We start from the raw sequence: 18,966 nt of genomic DNA, 5'->3' as shown, positions 1-18,966 counted from the left end.
GCAATATGAACAATTTGCTTAGAGCTAAGTGATCATTCTGCTGTGTGTGCTAGATTAATTGGCAACATCTTGGTGTATCCAAACTTGGATTTCAACAAATGGAGAGGGAAAAAAAAAAAGACGTTTTTGAAAAATGAGTGCTTTATGCATTTATAGTTGCATGTGGTCTGTGATTGCTGAGGTTAACAGCTGCTCATTTTATTTTTGCTGATTTTTCAATCATAAAATAATATCCTGTTCCAAGCAGAGGATTTTAGGAGAATACTGGAACAGATGAATAATATTAGCAAGTTACTAACTAAATATAATAGAAGAGGTATGCATTTCAATGTATTTAATTTTTGGAATTATGGAGTTGGCATAGCATTAAAATGGGTCCTTACTATTATGCTATCAGACACTGAAAATGATTGCGTGTCATATAATCATTTATTTGCATTCTAAGTTGGCTTCAGAGAAACTCTATTACCCAAATATTCACCTAATTATAAAAATTGGACAGTCAGTGTAAGCCTGCTGCTCACTAGGACTGAATGAACCCTGGGTGTTTAGTGGTGATATAAAAGGTATGTAGGCAGATGTAAAAAATAAGTAGGCAGAAGGGAGAAAGGGATTCTCTTCAGAGACCTTAACGTTCTCAAGCTCCTTTGAGCAGTATGCATAGAGTAATAATGGTATCTTAATTAGCAAAAATTACAGCTCCATCTCACTGCTTGAAGGGATCACTTAATAATGTAAAAAAGCGAGGTGGCATTTTTTATAACCATAACTTTTAAGAACTGGTTTGAACAAAGAATTTCTTTCACTGGTCTTTACAGCGGTATGTTATGGCTGGGGAGGCTATCACCCCACAAATCCCCTTTATTGGGAACCTGCCCTCACCAGCAGCTCAGCATCTGAAAATGTATAAATTTGGTGTGCCTCTGTGAGCCCCCATTGTTCTTTTCTTTTTCTGCAACTGAAATAAGCAACATGATGTAATTAAAAAATGAACATGTTCTTTACCAATATAAAAACTGAGAGCATGTCATGTCAGGTATTTGTATTTGTTATGTCTTGCAGCATCATCACAGTGTTTAATGTTTAATAAGTATTTATATTTAGTTTTTGATGTCACACCTGGAAAGTCCATACCCTAAAGAAATTCACAGAAAATCTGGAAATATTTTTTATAAGAAGCTTCACATTCACTACTATGCTCCATATTCATTTTTGGTATAGTTTTCACAGTATTTTTAGAAACTGCTAGGAAAAGTTCTTTTCAGCCAAAAAGAGGAGGTGCACTGTAGTCTCTAGCATTCAGTGACAGGGGTTGAGATTTCAGTAAAAAGTGGGGAAATGGACAAACCTGTGTTTATTCCCAGCTCTGTAGTAATTAGCTAATGAGCTAATGAGAAACAATTGTTGTCTTTACCTGCTTCTGCCAGAAATATTAAGTTAAAAATGTTAAAATTGATATTTCACCCTCCTAAAGTAATGACCATTCTGTGGAGAGAATAAGCAGACAGGGCAGAGGAGATTCCAGTCTGGGGAGAGCATGACCAAAAATGACAGCTAGCTTACAAGCAGCATGATGTGACAGAAATATCAGACATTCAGAAAGTCAGGCTTTGTTTTGAAAACTGTGCAACTAATGGTGGCTTGGCAGTCTTTTTTTTTTTTTTTTTCCCCCTTAGAATTTTGGATGAATATGATGAAAAGGGTACACTTCATTTATCTGTTGCTAATTTAGTAGGCAAGGATAATTCATAACTTACAAATCTCACACACTATTTATATTTTTTTTGAAGGCTGATACAACCCCATTTCCCAGATGTAATACAAGCAGGGCATCAGTTCAGAAGCTGCTGCCATATCCACTTAATTAATAATATTCACCTAGTTTAAAATCTGGGTGAGAATAATGAATTAGAGGAACACAGATGTAGTCAAGGGAGATGTCAAACACATATCTAGCATCAAAACTGAAAAGGCAGAAAAAAGTCAACTTCAGCTCTATTTCAAGTGTTTTCTTGGATTTTTAAGTTCTTATTTCCTGAAGCAATGCGTGGGGAAAAAGCACTCCAGCGTTTGCCAGAGCAGCAGTAGCTGTACACTTAGCACACAGCAGAGTCTGCATTATTTCACAGCTGTTTCAAGGGAAAGCATTTTATCTCTTTTTCTGTGCTGCCTCAGCACTGTAGCAGTGCTCCCCATGTAGGTCAAGAGACCACGATGGTGCTGGTCTCTTTATGCCACCATCAGAAGTGTATAAGTATTAGCTTAGTGGGGCTTGCTTTCTGATTTTTTATTTGTATTATTTGGGTGCAGAGAGGGTGAATAAAAGGTCCTGTTAAATATAAATAGAAGCATACAAAGCAAAAAAAAAGAAAAGATATGTATTATAAAAAGTACAGGAGCAGTGCTCTGTGTGATACCTATGTTAAGCGTCAGTGGATGCAGCTTTTTTCACAGCTTATCTTTTTGCTGCTGTTTTTCCCCTTTCTCCCTGTGATTCCACTTTACTCCCTCTCCAGTCTCTTCCACACCTCTTACCCTTTCCTGACCTGTGCGATATTGAAAGTACATTGAGCATGTGGAATGCCCTCCTGTCAAGTGCATTTCCCCCTAATGCAGAGCACTGCCTTCAGGTTCAGTGACAGCAGATATAATGCTCAGGCTCTTCCATGGAATCACTTCCCTGCTGTCAAAGCACACTTCTTAAGGATGAGCAGCAGCCCAAGCCAGAGTGAAAATAGAAACACGCAGGATAGCCAAGGTAGGGGTACAAACAAGATGGCTTCAAACTGGAAGAGAGTGGTTTTGGTTGGGAATTAGAAAGAAATCCCTTATTGGGAAGGTGGTAAGGCATTGGCATGGGCTGCTCAGAGAAGTCGTGGGTTCCCCCATCCCTGGGAATGTTCAAGGCCAGGTTGGACAGTGCTCTGAGCAGCCTGGTCTAGTGGAATGTGTCCTTGCCCATGGCAAGGGGGTTGGAATGAGATTATCTTGAAGATCCATTTCAACCCAAATTGTTTGTTGGTACTTTGATAGGACAGCTGCTCTACCTCTCCCTCTGTGTCCCACTCGATCTCACCTAAAGGTTTTTCATGTCAACATCTAAAATAAGTCTCTGTGTGCCTGTGTAAACCAGTGGCCTTGAAATTAACTCAGTCATTGGTGGTGAAAGTTCAGTCAATAAGAATGGGAGTCATGTCAATAAGACTAGAAGGAGTTGGGATTGCCTCCCAAAAAGGTGCATGGGCTGCAGATTTTAATCTTTTAGTGACACTGGTCTAGTACATCCTTTACCTAAGCCATGAGCAAGGCTTATTTCGTAAGGAAGAATACTGTGATATTTTTGTGAAATGTCAAGTGATTATCTCAGCAGAGATTGAGTATCAGTGGCTTAGCTGAATGAAAAAATAAGAGAGAATCTCATCTTTTATATAAATGAGGGGAAAGCCTAAATAACTCTGTGGGCCCTGATCTCCAGTTCATTGTAGGAGCACATCACAAAGCTTCCCAGAGAGGAGCATGGCTTCAAACAGGGACCTTGAAGCCACTGCTACATCACTCAAGCCTGACTAGTGATGTCCAATAAAGGAAATTGCTCTATGCATATGATAATAGGAAAATCAAGATTATGTTGGTATATACTGCAGCACAATTGGAAAATTGGGATTTGCTGGTAAATTCCACCTGGAATAGACACAGACACCTATTACAAACTATGAGGAAGTGATACTTAAAATGAGACTAGCTTTGAATATAGCATATTCATGTCAGATTATTTCTTTTTTTAAATAATTTCAGGATTTTTGCCTATGCCATGACTTCAGAGGGGGTTTAGGATTGCCTTTTTTTTTTTCCCTTCTAGAAAAAAGCCAACCTGTTTTGCCTGAGGTAGGCGAGACGAAAACATTGGTTATTCTAAAATAGGAAGCTAAAATAAGAAGTGGTCACATCTCAAAAGATATGCCTAAGCCATAAAAATGACAGCCTAGATAGAGAATTTGGCCTAAAGGAAAACACAGTGCTGGAGCTGGTCCTTCAGCAAGACTTTCAGACATCTCAGATTTATGATTGTCAGGTCATGATTTCTTTCTCTGCCACCCAGGGAAGCAATAGTTTGACACTCATTCCTGCCTCCTGCCCCACCCTCACAGAATCCTAAAGGGTGGAAAAGGCCTCGAAGATCATTGAGTGCAGTCATTAACCCAGCACCACAGTGTTCACCACTAAACCGCATCCCCAAACTCCACATCCACGTGCCTTTTGAGCACTTCCAGAGATGGTGACTCCATCCTTACTCCAGCCCTGGGGAAATGGTGAATGGCGATGAGGAAAAGGAAAATTAGCCCTTCTGATCCCAAATCTCTTTCACCATGAGGTTATGTCAGGGTGAAAGTAACTTAAGAGTAGGGAAGCATTTGGGGTAGATTTGAGAGGACAGGCTCTCTTATTTTAGCTGTGCAACTCTCATATCCATGAACCCATGTTATTAAAAATTGGTCATCAGTCTCCCCTATAATTAGGGGATTAATAATGTGAAGTAGCTATTACAATTTAAGCATTTAATGTAATTTGGGATGAACATGCCTGCATGTCCCCATCTACACTTGTTTGTACACATTGTGGGGTGTTTTTATTAGAATACAGCAAAATATTAATTTTCAGATTATAAAATAATGCAGTTACTGGTATTTAGCTTATTTTAAAAGAACCCTCCTGAAATAAGAAAAATACTTGTTATCTTATGCATCTGAACATGCATGTTATCAAAACGATTATACACTCAAAAACACATGAAAGTATTTATTTGTATGTATATATTTAAAATTGTATTCATATTGTATATGTGCCCACGTAGGCGTTTGCTCTAAGTGCTGGATCAGATGCAGGGAGGTCAGTTGCACTGAAATTGCTTGCGATGCCAATTTATTTGTGCTGTATGAGAAAAGCACAGCCCTTTCCTTGCTTGCTGTGGTTCTCTTATTGACTCACATCTCATATCCTGGAACACACGGACGATAAACACCAATGAGCAAATAAAATACTCTGTAAAATATTCTGCAGGAGACTTGTTGCTCCGTGTGATGAATTTCTGAGCAGTGTCAAAACTCTTTGAGGGCTAGTGCTTGACATACCCATATTTGTCTGTTGACAGTGTAAATTTCAATTTAGTGGATTTAATTTGTATTTTAAGTGGCAAGAATGTGTGTTATTGGAGTAATTACTGTAAAGCTCTTTAATTATTGATTTCCCCAACATAGCAGGCTTGACAGTTTACCAGATATAATGAAGGAAAAGATACACATTAGCAGGATGGATATGGAACAAACAAGCCTTTTCAATAGACTTAATTTATTTTAATAGATATACAGTAATTACCTAGGAAGTAAGACTGTTTTCTTCATTGTGACATTAAGGATTCAGATGAATCAACAGAGAGGTGATGTATAGGTATATTGTAACTATGTTTAAAAGACCACTGTTGGCTTTAAAGATGCATAAAACCTTCAGACTTACTCATCTCCTTGCTGCTAAATAGAGTTTGGTAATAATACATATGTATTATTCCAATGTATGCCTCCATCCCTCTCCATCTTCATTCGAGTTACCCAGCAGAAAAGGAATCAGAACTGCTCCTAGTTAGAGCATGCAGGGCCAAAGGAATGAGATGAGACCCCGTGCCCTAAAGCACACTCCCTGCAATTGGCTTTTCCTAGAGAGCTGAAGGCTTGAGGCAGCCCTGCTGGGGTTCGAATGTGTGATTTTGGGCATCCCCAGGCATTTTAAACCTGCTTTGTGACCTGACAAGTCCTGTATCTCTTTTTGTGACCATCCTGGGGCTGTTAACTGAGGCCACCATTGTGGAGAACTTGAATTGGTGCAGATGCCACCTTTTCCTCATTTTTTAATACGCTTTTGTTACTCTCCATTTCTTGATGTGCAGTTGTAGCAGAGCTAACTTCCCTAGAAGCACAGCCTGGGTCAACTCCAGTCCCTGGGAAGGAGCTTAGCTCCACACCCACCATCCCATCATCACCAGCCTGTTCCCAAATTCACGTAATCCACTTTTAAAAGCAGCATGAATGTGTTGTTATGGTGTTGGACCTGCTTCGAGGCAGATTTCAGCTGCATTATAGACCATAGGTAAGAGAACAGAAGGATGCTCCAAGGGCTCAGTTTTATCTTGGATCTGAGAGTGTTTAAGCTATTAGTGTGTGTTCATGTCCAGGGAGAGTAAAGATGGCTGTCAGTGCTGTGACTTCCTCTAGTAGCATAAAGAGGGCAGACTCAGGTACCAGCAAAAAAAACCCCAAAGAGCAATAACAAGGCGAAACCATTTTTGATTATTCCCTAGTCCTAAAGTACAAGTTCCTCCAAGCAAGAAGGGTTGTAGGACTTTCCCATGAATGAACAGCACCTACAAAACACGGTGTGTTTTACAGTCATTGCAACACTTCACTTAGAAAGAGTTAAGGGTTTGTGTTGGGCACCTGTGGGTAGCCTGTCCCATTTACCCAAAGCAGGAGCTGGAGGAACATCACTGAATCAATATCGTGGCATACAGTAACAAGTCCTTAAATGGATTGTTTGACAATCACCTGAAGTTTCAATCCCTTGCTTGAATTTACGAGGTGTGAAAAGGAGATGAGTGCGCAGAGGCAAAGGAGATCACAAACTGGGGCTATTTCTGACCCACTGCCTGCTGCGTGTCTGGTCGGTATCAGAGCTCCCTGTGGGCAGTAGGATGGGGAGCAGGCAGTGGGGTGCAGCATCCTGCAGAAATACACACTGGCAGTTTCTGGTGGTGTTCATAAGTTAATGTCAGGAAAAGTGTAAAAAGCTTCAGTAGCTTTGCTGGCTGCTGCAGTTCCCGTGGAAGCGAAATTGAAGATTTGCTGGTATCTGCAAAGGTTTAAGCTCTGACTGAGGGCAGCTGATCATGAAAACTGCTATTGTTGTACAGTGCATGTCATAAAGAAAGAAAAAGCCAGATTGTAGCTAGGCAAGTTTTCTTTCTTCCTTCAAAGCCAGCTGCCCAGACTGCACATTTTACCAAGCAAAAGAGCCGGCTGAGTGCAGATACCTTGCTGCTTGCATCTGGGGTTGGAGCCAGCACTCTTCAGGGAATACCTCACAGAAGGTCTCTGCTTTTGATGAAAGCTCACCTTTACAGCCAAAGGGAAAACCCATTTGGCCAGCACAGCCTCTAGTGACAGACTCTTAGCATGCCTGACAGCTGAGAAAGCACAGTTTTTGGCCGTGTCTGTGTCGTGATGGATCAATTCCTCACTGCCATTCACTCTGGGCTGGTTGTGGGGAGTGCTGTGGGGCAGGGCTGGGAGGCAGATGGGGAGACTTGAGGCAACACTGCTACCAACAGTGAGCAGAACAGTAAAAAACAACTCCTGGAAGACACAAAGTCAAATAGTTGGGAGGCTCCTGAAAGGCTGATGCTCATGGCATGGCTGTTTTGCAGGCATCAAAGCATAAACACAGAAACAAGGAGAACGGGGACTCAGTGCCATTGTGGTGCAAACTGGGGGCCTGTCGTGTGTGTGTCTCCTCTTGTCAACAGCAAAGGGATGAACAGATCTGGGTATCTATATCTGTCCTGGATCTTCTACACATGCACATGGAAAAGCTTTATTCACATTAATAATTTCAAATAATTATATTGAAGGGTTCACATCATACTTTTGCTAATAATGTGATGATGTCATTCTGGGTGTAGTAGTGACAGTGCTGGAATAGGTGACTACAGTCCTTAAACTTAATTAGATGATGATTTGTTTTCCAATGTAAAAGTGATAATGTAGTAAAAACTGAAGAAACAATGTAAATATTAATTTGTAAGCAAGAAATCCTTAGCTACTACAAATCTGCCTGCAGCTGTGTCCATACAGGCCTGTTGAGAATAAGGGCTAAGGAAGATATTATAGACCACTGGATTCATACTCAGCATGTGGCTGTATGTCAACTTACAGGACTGGAGTCCTGTAAGTTGATTTCCTCTTTCACTTGATTTCCTCTAATTTCTGTGCAACTTAAAAATCTCTAAGATCACAAAAAAAAAAAATGCACATTCATGAACAAGATAAATGTGAGAAAACATTTTTTGGTGTAATCTTTGTTGGTACAACAGAGGAAACACTAAACTTTTTCATTGCAAAGGACTTGACAGGTAACATAACAATACTACTGCCTGCGTTATATATCCTTGGGAACTATTAAGAAAAGCTGAGTGTCTTACTCTTTGTGAATCCAAGATTGTAGTACTTCAGATGGCTGAAAAACTAGGAGTCTAAAAGCAAATGTCTTATTTCCTGCCATCTGTGTGAATGCCATTTTTTGAGCAACTGTACCCTTTAATTGACTAGGAAAGCTATTTCAGCACCTTGGCTGAATTTCAGAGGAGTACTCAAGATAGTACAATTCTGTGGAAAAGTAATTCTGCATTTTTAGGAGGAAAACATAAACATATTGCAAAAGTTTCCCCTCCTTTGAAACTTTCCAGTAATTTGAGAGCTAATTTTTGTGTGTAAAACGAAGGAACCTCGCTGGCCTCATTGGTATTGGTAAATCATTAACAAGAAATCCATGAGAGAAAACAGATATACACCATCTTCTGTAAATTAGTATCCTCAGACTTTCATTTGTTCCTTACCTGTTCTTTGGCTTGTCTATGTGTCAGGCATGAAGAGCTGGGTATGTAATTCATTAGTGTCATTATTTTTATAGGCAAAATCCTTTAATATTGTTTTAAAACAAGGGTAGAGACTTCTTACAGGCTTAATGCACTTATGGCATAATCAGTATGTATGAAGAAGGAAGGAAAGACATTTATATACTCACAAAAAAAGTGGATATCAAGGCCTGTTTCTTGTGCACTAAATTTTTGGCCTCTCTAATGTACAAAAATTGTCAGCAGGAAACATTTGAGCTTTGATGGTTGAGGCTGGGGCTCCTGCAATTGTACAATCTATTCTTATAACAGAAACTCATCCACTTGCTCAGTCTTAAAGACATCAGACTTCCTTCCTTACTTCCTTCCTTCCTTCCTTGGCAAGGAAATGTATTTGAAATGATAAACAGTATTCTTTGAGGAGATTTGTTTTTTCCTCAAATGAGACTTGTGATGTTCTTTAAGCCCTACAATTTTCAAATTACTTTCACAATTTATTCATTAGAAGTTCTGCTTGGTTTTTTGAACTTTTGGTCACCAGACTGCACCAATTGTCTATTAAATAATTTAAATGTTATTCTTCAACAGGAAGCAGAGAGGGTTGAATGGCTTGGGTAGAAAATCGCACAAAGATGCAGTGTAATGTGCTTAAGAAACTATGGTAATTGCTTTAATGAGCAATCAAATGTGCATTCTTAAAGTCTCAAGTAGTTAAAAAAAATAATTTGCCATTTTGAGAGTGACATATCTTCTTTCTGTTTTGACATTCAGCTGCATTAGCGTACACTTGTTACACTTGTGGCTCTAAATCCTGCTAGTCAGATATTCTGAGATCTACTTACACTTTCACCCAGGGCTCATTCACCCTCAAACCACTTCACACATCTCAAGTGCCTAAGTGCCAACAAAGTCTTCCCTCCATCACAGAATGTGCTGCTATTATCACTTCCCAAAAATACTTTTAGGCATGCAATGGGTAATTAATAAACTTGAATGGTAATAAGGAAGAAATAATGCTGCTAAAAGCAAAGTAGGGCTGAAAAGGAGTCTTTCATTAGAATTCACTTAAAACACTTAAAATCCACTTTGCTTTGCAGAAGTCACCCTAGACAAAATACCCTGGCATATGTTTTCAAATGTACTTTGCCATCCTAAACTTTTTTCCTCTTTTTTTGGATTTCTGTCTGGTTTTCATCCTTCTATAGGTTTAAAGAAATAACATATATACACTATATCTATAAAAATAAGTATGACCTCGAGGCTATTCATTTTTCTTTCTCCATGGGATAAAAAAAAAGGATGTACCATATTCCAAAGTGCTGAATTTGTTTCAAAGGAAGAACAACTGATCTTCAGCCTTAGCACTGGTCTACCTCTCTTCCTTATTGCTGGAGACATGGATTCTAGCTGGTATGTGCACTTCCAAACTTTTTAGTTACCTCAACACCAAGCGTTAGCAACTCTCAATATAATGGCAGCTGATGGTGTTTATTTACAGCAAGATTGAGCTGTTTGGACTCAATTCTGAACACAGTTAATTCTGTAATTAAGCATTGCCTATGGTCCACTGGCTTTAAAGACCCTCAGTGCTTAGCTCAGGGGTTTGCTAAAGTGCTGTCCTGAACAGGAGCCAGAATTTGTACCCAAAACCCCTTGTTCCTCTTGCCCCCAGGTTGTACATAGAAACGTTCTCTGATTGACAGCACTTCACTAAAATAATTGCCTTGCTGAGCAGATTGTTCTAATGTACGTAGCTGTCAAAAGGTTATGTGCACCTTCAGGATGCCACCTCCTGCCCTCTACGACTAACAGTGCTGCCTGGAAAACGTGAAGGCACTGGTATTGATTGGAATGAATTGTAGAATGAGTGGCACTAGACTTTCACAATACTTGAACAGTGATCTGCAGATGAGTTAAACCCTCCTAGGAGCCTGGCAGCGTCGATGACTAGGAGGGATATATGCAGCAGGATAATGAAGGATTGTTCAAAATATTTGCTTACCGCAGGAATTCAGTAACCTTAAGATGAGCGTGCTAAGTAGGTGTTTATTGTTCCTTTTGATTTGTGCTTATAGATGGAGTTTTTATTCTCTGTTTGCTTTTGTGTTGGGGATGTAATAAAATGTATCTTATTTTATTATGGCTAGAAACCCTGTCTGTGAAAAACACAGGTTGGACACAGTGTGGAGGGACAAGATGTACAACCCTTTCCCTTATCCATAAATGCAGCATACATGGGACCTAAACAGACAGTCCACTTAAGAAATGATAGATTTATATGTATGATCCAATTAATTAATCGTTCAGAATGATCAATATATTTATCACAAAGGAACTAACCCAAGATTTAATGTTTTGTCTTGTTTTATTTCATTTTATTATGTTTATTATGTGTTGTGTGTCTCCTTTGGGACATAAATTGCTGTCAATAAATTAAAAACTCTCATTGAGACACCCCAGAGTATGAAGCCAGTCTTTTGCTAGTACAGCCAGATTAATTTCATTGATATTAAAAGCTGATCTGAAACAGAAATGAAGACATAGTAAATCTGATGATTAAAAATTCCTTTATGGAAATCTGTTCTCATGCCTCTAAAACACCCACATGACTGTAAAAATTGTCATAAAAATAGCTTGGAAGATATATTTTGTAGAGACTGCTTATGCATTTAACTTCAAACACCACTGTTTCTCAGAATTATCAATTCTTCTATAAATTTTTCCCATAATAGTAACTTCCATATAAGCAACACAGTTTTCACTGTGTGTATGCCTAAGGTCCCAGGGTAAACTACAAATTAGCGGGGAAATTATGAGTTTAAACTAATTCTTAAGCTTAGCTGAAGTAAGAGTACTCTTTTATTTGCAGTTGTTAGGTACCAAGACATTTTAGGTATCCATCACACCAAATGGGAAAATAATTAAACATCAGTGGTGCTTTTAGGCTCTCTTTTCAAACAATGTTACAGAGATATTATTTAGGCATAGTGGTGCTGGCCCAGCTGTAAGATTATGAGTTTATTTTTTAAAATTGTTTACTTCAACTTTATTGACTTTTTGGGGCCTTTTGGAATACTGAAGTTCTGTTCAGCAAAAACACCAAAATGGTGTGTATAGAAATGATTTGCTAGTTCACTCTTAAAGGTTTAATCCAAACTCCATTCTGATGGTGAAATTTTTTTCAAGTTATTTATTTTCAATTTTTTTCAAGTTATTTACCTGATGGATAGCTAAATGTTCTGTGCATAAGAAACTGCAGGGGTTGCTTTTGATTGCAGTGAGAGGTTGGCATCATCATTTAGTCTCTGATAGAAATATGTTTTAAAAGTCTGAGTTGAGAAAAATGTAGTTGATTTAGCATACCCTGCTGCTTTCATTCACAGAAGCAATTCAGATGTTATTTTAAAGGAGTTTTTTTCATTTCTGAACTATTCTTTCATGCAGCACTTGTCCAGAGTGGGTCTACAGGTGCTAAAAGTGGCCTGAGGAGCTCATGCAGGGATTCTTTGGGTTCTTTTCCAAGCAAAGGCTTCAGCCTGATCTTGACCCAACTTTTGTTCTTGTCTGTTCAACCTCAGAACTGTGGGGTTGAATTTGGAGCAGAATCTGGTGCTCCCCTTTGAACCAAAAATTTTTTACAAACCCAAACCAAAACAAAAACACACCAAAACAAAACAAACAAACAAAAAATGCCAAAACCAAAAAAAAAATCCCACTAGTTTGGGTTTGGGAACAGCAGTGTTCTTTTTAGGTCTTTTTCTTAAACTTAGAAAAGACCAAAAAAAAAGAGTCAAGTGGAAGCTCTTTTGGTTAGGTGTTGTTAATATATCATGTATGGTCTGTTAATCCCGGGGTTGGCCCTTCTGAGAGCAAGCCATGAGAGGAAGCTTAAGGATGAGATGGAACCAGCTGTTACCAGATGTAACCAACTTAAGGATGAGATGCAGCCAGCAGCCTTCCAGAGCCACTGCATCCCAAGGCTCTTGCTGCTTCTGTTTACAGCAGCACTTTAGGTAAGGAGTGAGAATGAATTTTAAGTTCCCATCTTCCTTCCTGCTTCAAATTGCTGTTAAATGTTGGGATATCATGTTCTTGCCTGGCAACACAATGCTGAATAGAAGTTATATTTTCAGGTGGCAGTCACAGAAATGTATTTACTGTTTAAAAATCTACTTGGCTCCTCTGCTGCTCAGTGTAGTGACAGAGCAGTGGTGGGGAGAAGTGGTTGTCTGTTCTTCTTACAGCCTGTTGTACAGAATGAAAGCTGTCTGCTGTGAGCAAGTTGAACAAATGCTGCATGAATTTAATTCATTCTGAAAAGCATATATGGTAAAACACGTTTGTTTACTTCACCCTGTGGAATGGGGCCTTTGAGTCTGTTTCTCATTTATTCCACGTTAGAAATATGAGGTAAATGCAGAAATCATGCATTAATAAAGTCTCTTTATGTTCCCAGCTGGCATGAGAAATAACAGTTGTGGTTCACTGAAAATTACTCTGGGCCACCAATTTTGATGTGATTTTAGGTTTTATTTTCAGCCATGCAGGAATTTTCCTGCGACGCTTTCTTTTTTGTATTTTATGAGCAGTTAGTCTTTTTGTTCATCCCTGAAGAAGGAGTAAAGAATTTTTTTTTTGTCAGAAGAGAGCATTAGCAAAGCCAGTGTTTATCACCAATGGAAGAGCTAGTAAAAATAAATACATAAAATGAAAGGACGCATTTACAAGCAGTTATTTATGGAGCAGACAGTGCTGGCAAATTATTTGGATCTGCCTAACAGCAAAATTTAGCAGCCAAAAAATAGCTTTTATTTCTGAGATACTTTCTTCTGTGCTTAGCATCAACCTTGTTTTTGATCTCATTCCCCTTCATTTCATCTCTCCATAGAACATGCATCCCTGCACTTGTTGTTCCTCTCCATCTTTTTCCTCCCTGTACCATTCCCTGTTTCCTAGTGTTGTCTAGCATCTTTATTTCTCCACTTTACAAATTTTTCCTCTTCTGAATCCTGTCTGCTCCATGAATTCCAGAAATCCTGTGACTACCATATTTGCAAATTGACATTGCCAGAAAGAAAGTTTTGCTTTAAGCTGTAACTTGACAGTGCTCATGTATTTGTATTTTCAATAGAAGCTGTTATGCCTTGTCAATTTGTACCATATTTTGTGAACATACTTGTTCTTATTGTCGAATATGGAAGAGAGAGGAACATGATTAGTATGCAAATTGACCTCTGAAATAAGAAAATGTACAAGACCAAAATCTCATTTTCAATAAATTTTTGTATTTTCTCTGGAAAAGAGAACACCAGCTAGGAAAAGAGACAGTTCCATACTAAAAAGAAAATATTATCTAGTAATTAGAACGTTCAATGATTTTTTATTTCAACCTGACCTACAGAGTGGGGTTTTTTTTATGTATAGCAGAGCAAAACAGTTGTTAGAAGGTCTATTTTGCTTTATCTCATTGGTCCTTTCCTTTTCTTCTATTCTTTCTGTTCCTTCTTCTGTTCTTTTAGAACATGGACATAGGCACCTGCTGCATCCCCCCCAAAGCTCCTTAAAGGTACAAGATTAAGTCCATTGTTCTAAACAGGTTTTAAATGTTTTTCCCCCCCCTCTCCTGAAGGAGGAAATTTTCCTGATTGGCTCTCCATTGCCATTCTCATAAAGGCTGAGCCTAAACCTGCATGGCTAATGATAGGGTTGTCCTTTGTGAAGCAATTCTCAAACACTGCAATACTCATCTCTGAAGTCAGGGCCATGCCAGAGTCAAGGGTTGTTTGGTCCCCCAGCATTTCATTCTGCAGCTGCAGCCATTAATGCCATGGGCAGCTCTTTGTCTTGCTGTCAGCTTAATCATTGTTGTTTGAAAACATTGTCTGACTTGAGCTGTATGACCTGTAGTATTCTCTTAAAGGTCTGTATGTAATTCTTTTTGCACTATTTAACTTGAAAATGCAATCTGAGCATCAAAATATTATTTCTTATGGGGAAATTGGTGAAGCATGCTTTTGTTGTTCTTCAACATGTCAAAACAGACAACAGAATTATGAAAATAGCTCAAAACTTGTCTACCTTTGCTGTCAGGGAAGTCAGGATTGAAACTCCCTTTTGTTTTTCCAGCACTTCCATAAATGTCACACATCTGAGCCAATACTTTTAATAATGCCACCAAGTTCCACACAGAATCATTATTTGTCATGCTATTTTCTTGCTGAATGCAGTAAAGGATACTTTTTCCCCTATGAAGGAAATTCCAATATATATAAGCTGAAAACTTTTAGGAAAAGTATTTCCTGGAGAGAAAAAAAAAAACTCCAAAACTTCTCAAATAAATATGCACAGCATTTAGTTATCATTCAGCAAAATGACATGGTATTTATTTTTCTTTTTTATTAGATTATACTTGCCTACCTAACAATATTTTTAAAACGTGGCTTGAATTCTGCAAACATTCATTCCTGTTCAATAAGACTGAAACTTTTCTTATGCATTGATTGCACTTCTCTCTAGCTTTATTCTCGGTTTCTCACACAACCTTGGCAAGTGGCTTCACCTTTCTCATCGTAAATATCCCATATGTAAAATAAATAGTTCTTACCCCAGGGGGATCCTTGTGGCTTAGTTCATTGACAGGAGTAAAGCACTAAGTAGAGAAAAGCACTGTGGAAGTTAGGAGTATCATTACGGATACAGCTGTGATTCTACAGGCATTCAGTTGTCACAGACCAGGGGAGGGGAGAACTCAAATCAAAGCCACAGTGCAAATTTCTATAAATGCAATCTACATCTGGAATGAGCACCAATCCCTACATTATGTTCCCCAAAGAAATATTTACTCAGCTGCAGAATATGTATTGTTTTAGCAAACATCAGAAATTATGGGAGTTTACAACAACCTACTGCAGTAACCTAATTAACTCACTGTTGATGAAATAGTTCAGATGCCAGAACTAAAATAATTATACGTGCAGTCTCAGCTGAGGACAGTATGCTGGGAAATAGCACAGGGTCAGTTCTTAGACTAGTGTTAAATAGCACAGAGTTGTTGATTTTGGTGGAGCCACACCGATTAACTGCAGCTGAGGGACTGGTCTGCCCTGTTTCAGCTGGAAGCTAAGAGAGAGTTGGGCTTTCAAAAAACAAGCTCAAGTCTTTAAAGCCAGAAAGGTTATACTTTTCACCAGCGCTGAGTTTTGCAGAATATGCTGCACTGGAGGAGAAATTCTGGTTCTGAAGTGTGGGTGAAATTCTGTGTCTGTTACTTTGTCCCCTGGGTTGATTAAACTTGGAATATAACTAGCAGAGTATGCTGGTAATTATTCTTTGTTTATTCATCTTCAGTGCATATTGTGGGGTTTACTGCCTTAGTTGCTTGTTTTTCTTTTAATAAATTTACCATAACACACTATCAATTATTGAGTGCATTATGATTATCTTGCAAGATACACTTAATCTAATGCTAAACTATGCCAGAGTATGTTTTTTTTGGGGGAGGGAAAAACTCAAAATCTAGCCAGGACATCTCAGATTCTGATGGGGATCCCTGATGTCTCAGGTTCCTTGGGAATGAACTTGACCAAACAAAGCAGAAAAAGGACAAAAATCTGGATATAGGTCAGGAATTTTTAACAGTTACATGTTTTTCTAACAATTGCTTCAAATGACTTTACGTTATGAAATGCTGGCTAGGGAGCAATTGCCATGCATGATTTAAGAAGCAAGTCTGAGAGTGCTCAACGTAGATAAAACACTGTAAAACCTGAGTCATGGCTTGATCACCTCTTTGCTTGCTTAGTGTTTGGTGTGAAAGCCTCAAAAGTCAACCCCCAGCTTTTAGACCTTCTGGGCTATTGTTTGTCAAAACATAAGAACTTCAGAAATACCGATAGAACATTTTATTCCATTGTGTTGGACTGCCATCTCTCATCTCCCCAGTTCAGTCCTTGGATGTTCTGCCAAGGACTCAGATAATTTATTTGTTTGTACAACTGTGATATTTTATAGCATTACTTCACACTATTAGGGAAGTTTATATCTCTTGAATGTTAAGTGATTTACTTCAAACTCAATCAAATGGGTGTTATGAGAGTTTGCAGAAAAAATGAGATGGATGCTTAAGTACTGTTTTCCCCAGGAACAGTTTAGGGGTGGAATCCAGGACTCTCCTGGCCATCATGCTTCATTGCTTTTCATCAATTCAAATGCTCCTCATTCAGCAATTTTTTCTTTTTTTTGTTGGGTTGTGTTTTTTTAGTTTTGTGGGTTTTTTTGGTTTTGTTTTGTTTTTGTTTTTGTGGTTTTGTATGTTTCTTTCTTTTTTGGGTTTTAATTTTGCATTTCATTATGTATTTGCTGGCTAAAATCTCTCAGCATTGTCTTATTTTCTGTTATTGTTTGATGTTAGAATATTTGCCACACCTCTTCCAGTGGCAGGCTTTTCGGGTGACACCTCCTTATGGCTTTTTCTTTCTATGGAAGAAAAGACTATGGACTTTCTAACAGCTACAGAATTAGCCCTTAGACAAAGGTGTTAATAGTGCCTTTTTTCCTTGTAAAGTATATCTAGGAATGTGGACCAGCTAGTAAAATAAACACCCCCTGTGTTCTTTGGCTTAAGATGTGATAAGATCAAAGGCTCATTTATGGTTCTGTTTGCCAGGCGTCACTTTGTTCACGGGGCTAATTGAAGTTGTCTGGGGATAAATATTGGTTAAAAAGTGGAAGGATCAATTAATTGATTTATTGTAAACCACTGTCACAAATTTTACCTTTTGCTGCAGTTAGCAGGCAGACTTTGTGTATAGTGGGGCATGAATGGGCATGGAGATTTACACAGGCCAGTCATGCTGCTAATTCTTTCAGTATTTTAGAAGAGATTGAGCTTTTGATGGGATCTTTTCATTTTTTTTTTTTTTGCTATCAGGTTTCAGATACAGCACAGAAATTGGTAACATGTGGAACGTGGTATTCTCCTGTGGTGTCATACTCATTGGCTCTGTAGGCTTGGAGAAGAGATTTTATGTGACTTTTTCGTACTTTGGAGTGCCTCAGTTTTTACAGTTGTGGCAATAACCACGGGGTAACCATGGTATTTCCTTGCTTTTAAGCCTCCCACTCTTCCCTTGTGGCCACAGTGCTGTTCAGCCCTGATGCAAAGGCTGTGGCACAGTCTCCCTATACCTCTGTGTGTGATGGGCATTCAGGCATGGAATTCCTGCTGGTCACAGCAATGGGTACAGCTGTTGGCTTGGTACAGCCTGGTTTTAGGTAACAGGGCGGCCACAGGGGTGGCTCCTGTGAGAAGCTGCTGGAAGCTTCCCACCATGTCTGGCAGAGCCAATCCCTGATGGTTCTGAAGCTGGACGTGCTGCCGGCCAATCCTGGGCCAATGACAGAGGCTGGTAATGCCTGTGATGACATATTTAAGAAGAAAATCAAAACAAAGTCTTGGGGGAGTTTGCTTCTAGCCAGAGAAGAGGAGGAGATGAGAATATGTGAGGGAAACAACATGGAGACACCAATGTCAGTGGGGAAGGAGGGGCAGGAGATGCTCCAGGTGCTGGAGCTGAGATTCCTCTGCAGGCCGAGGTGAGACCGTGGTGAGGCAGCTGTGCCCCTGCAGCCCGTGGGGATCCACAGGGGAGGCAGAGATCCATCTGCAGCCCATGGAGATCAACAGGGGATGCAGAGGCCCATGAACAGCCCGTGGGGATCCGTGGGGGATGCAGAGATCCACCCACAGCCCATGGGGATCCACGGGGGATGCAGAGATCCACCCACAGTCCCTGGGGATCTGTGGGGGATGCAGAGATCCACCCACAGCCCCTGGGGATCCGTGGGGGATGCAGAGATCCACCCACAGCCCCTGGGGATCCACAGGGGATGCAGAGATCCACCTGCAGCCCATGGGGATCCATGGGGGATGCAGAGATCCACCCACAGCCCCTGGGGATCCACGGGGGATGCAGAGATCCACCCACAGCCCATGGAGGAGGTGCCCATGCCAGAGCAGGTGGGTGCCTGGAGGAGGCTGTGCTCCAGTGGGAGACCCAGTGGAAGGAGAGGGCCCTGCTCCCAGGCTGGAGCAGCCTGTCCTTGGAGGACTGCACCCTGTGGGGAGAGACCCACATCGCAGCAGTTTTGGGAGGACTGTGTGCCCTTGGGAGGGACTCACGTTTGCAGCAGGTGAGGCTTGGCTGCTGCTCATGAGAGGACCCACGCTGGGGAAGTTCTCCCTCCTCCTGTGGAAGGGAGCCCACAGCCTTACAGGGGAAGGACTCCTC

General features: G+C 39.9%; 1 protein-coding gene across 7 annotated transcripts in view; it reads left to right on the top strand.

Annotated features, from left to right (window-relative positions):
• MACROD2 (mono-ADP ribosylhydrolase 2) overlaps window positions 1-18,966 on the top strand; it is an 844,207-nt gene that overhangs the window by 713,600 nt on the left and 111,641 nt on the right. The window lies entirely within an intron of this gene.

This window comes from Motacilla alba, chromosome 3 (genome assembly GCF_015832195.1).
Source record: "Motacilla alba alba isolate MOTALB_02 chromosome 3, Motacilla_alba_V1.0_pri, whole genome shotgun sequence".
NCBI lineage: Eukaryota > Metazoa > Chordata > Aves > Passeriformes > Motacillidae > Motacilla > Motacilla alba.
This window is presented reverse-complemented; position numbering and strand designations above follow the sequence as displayed.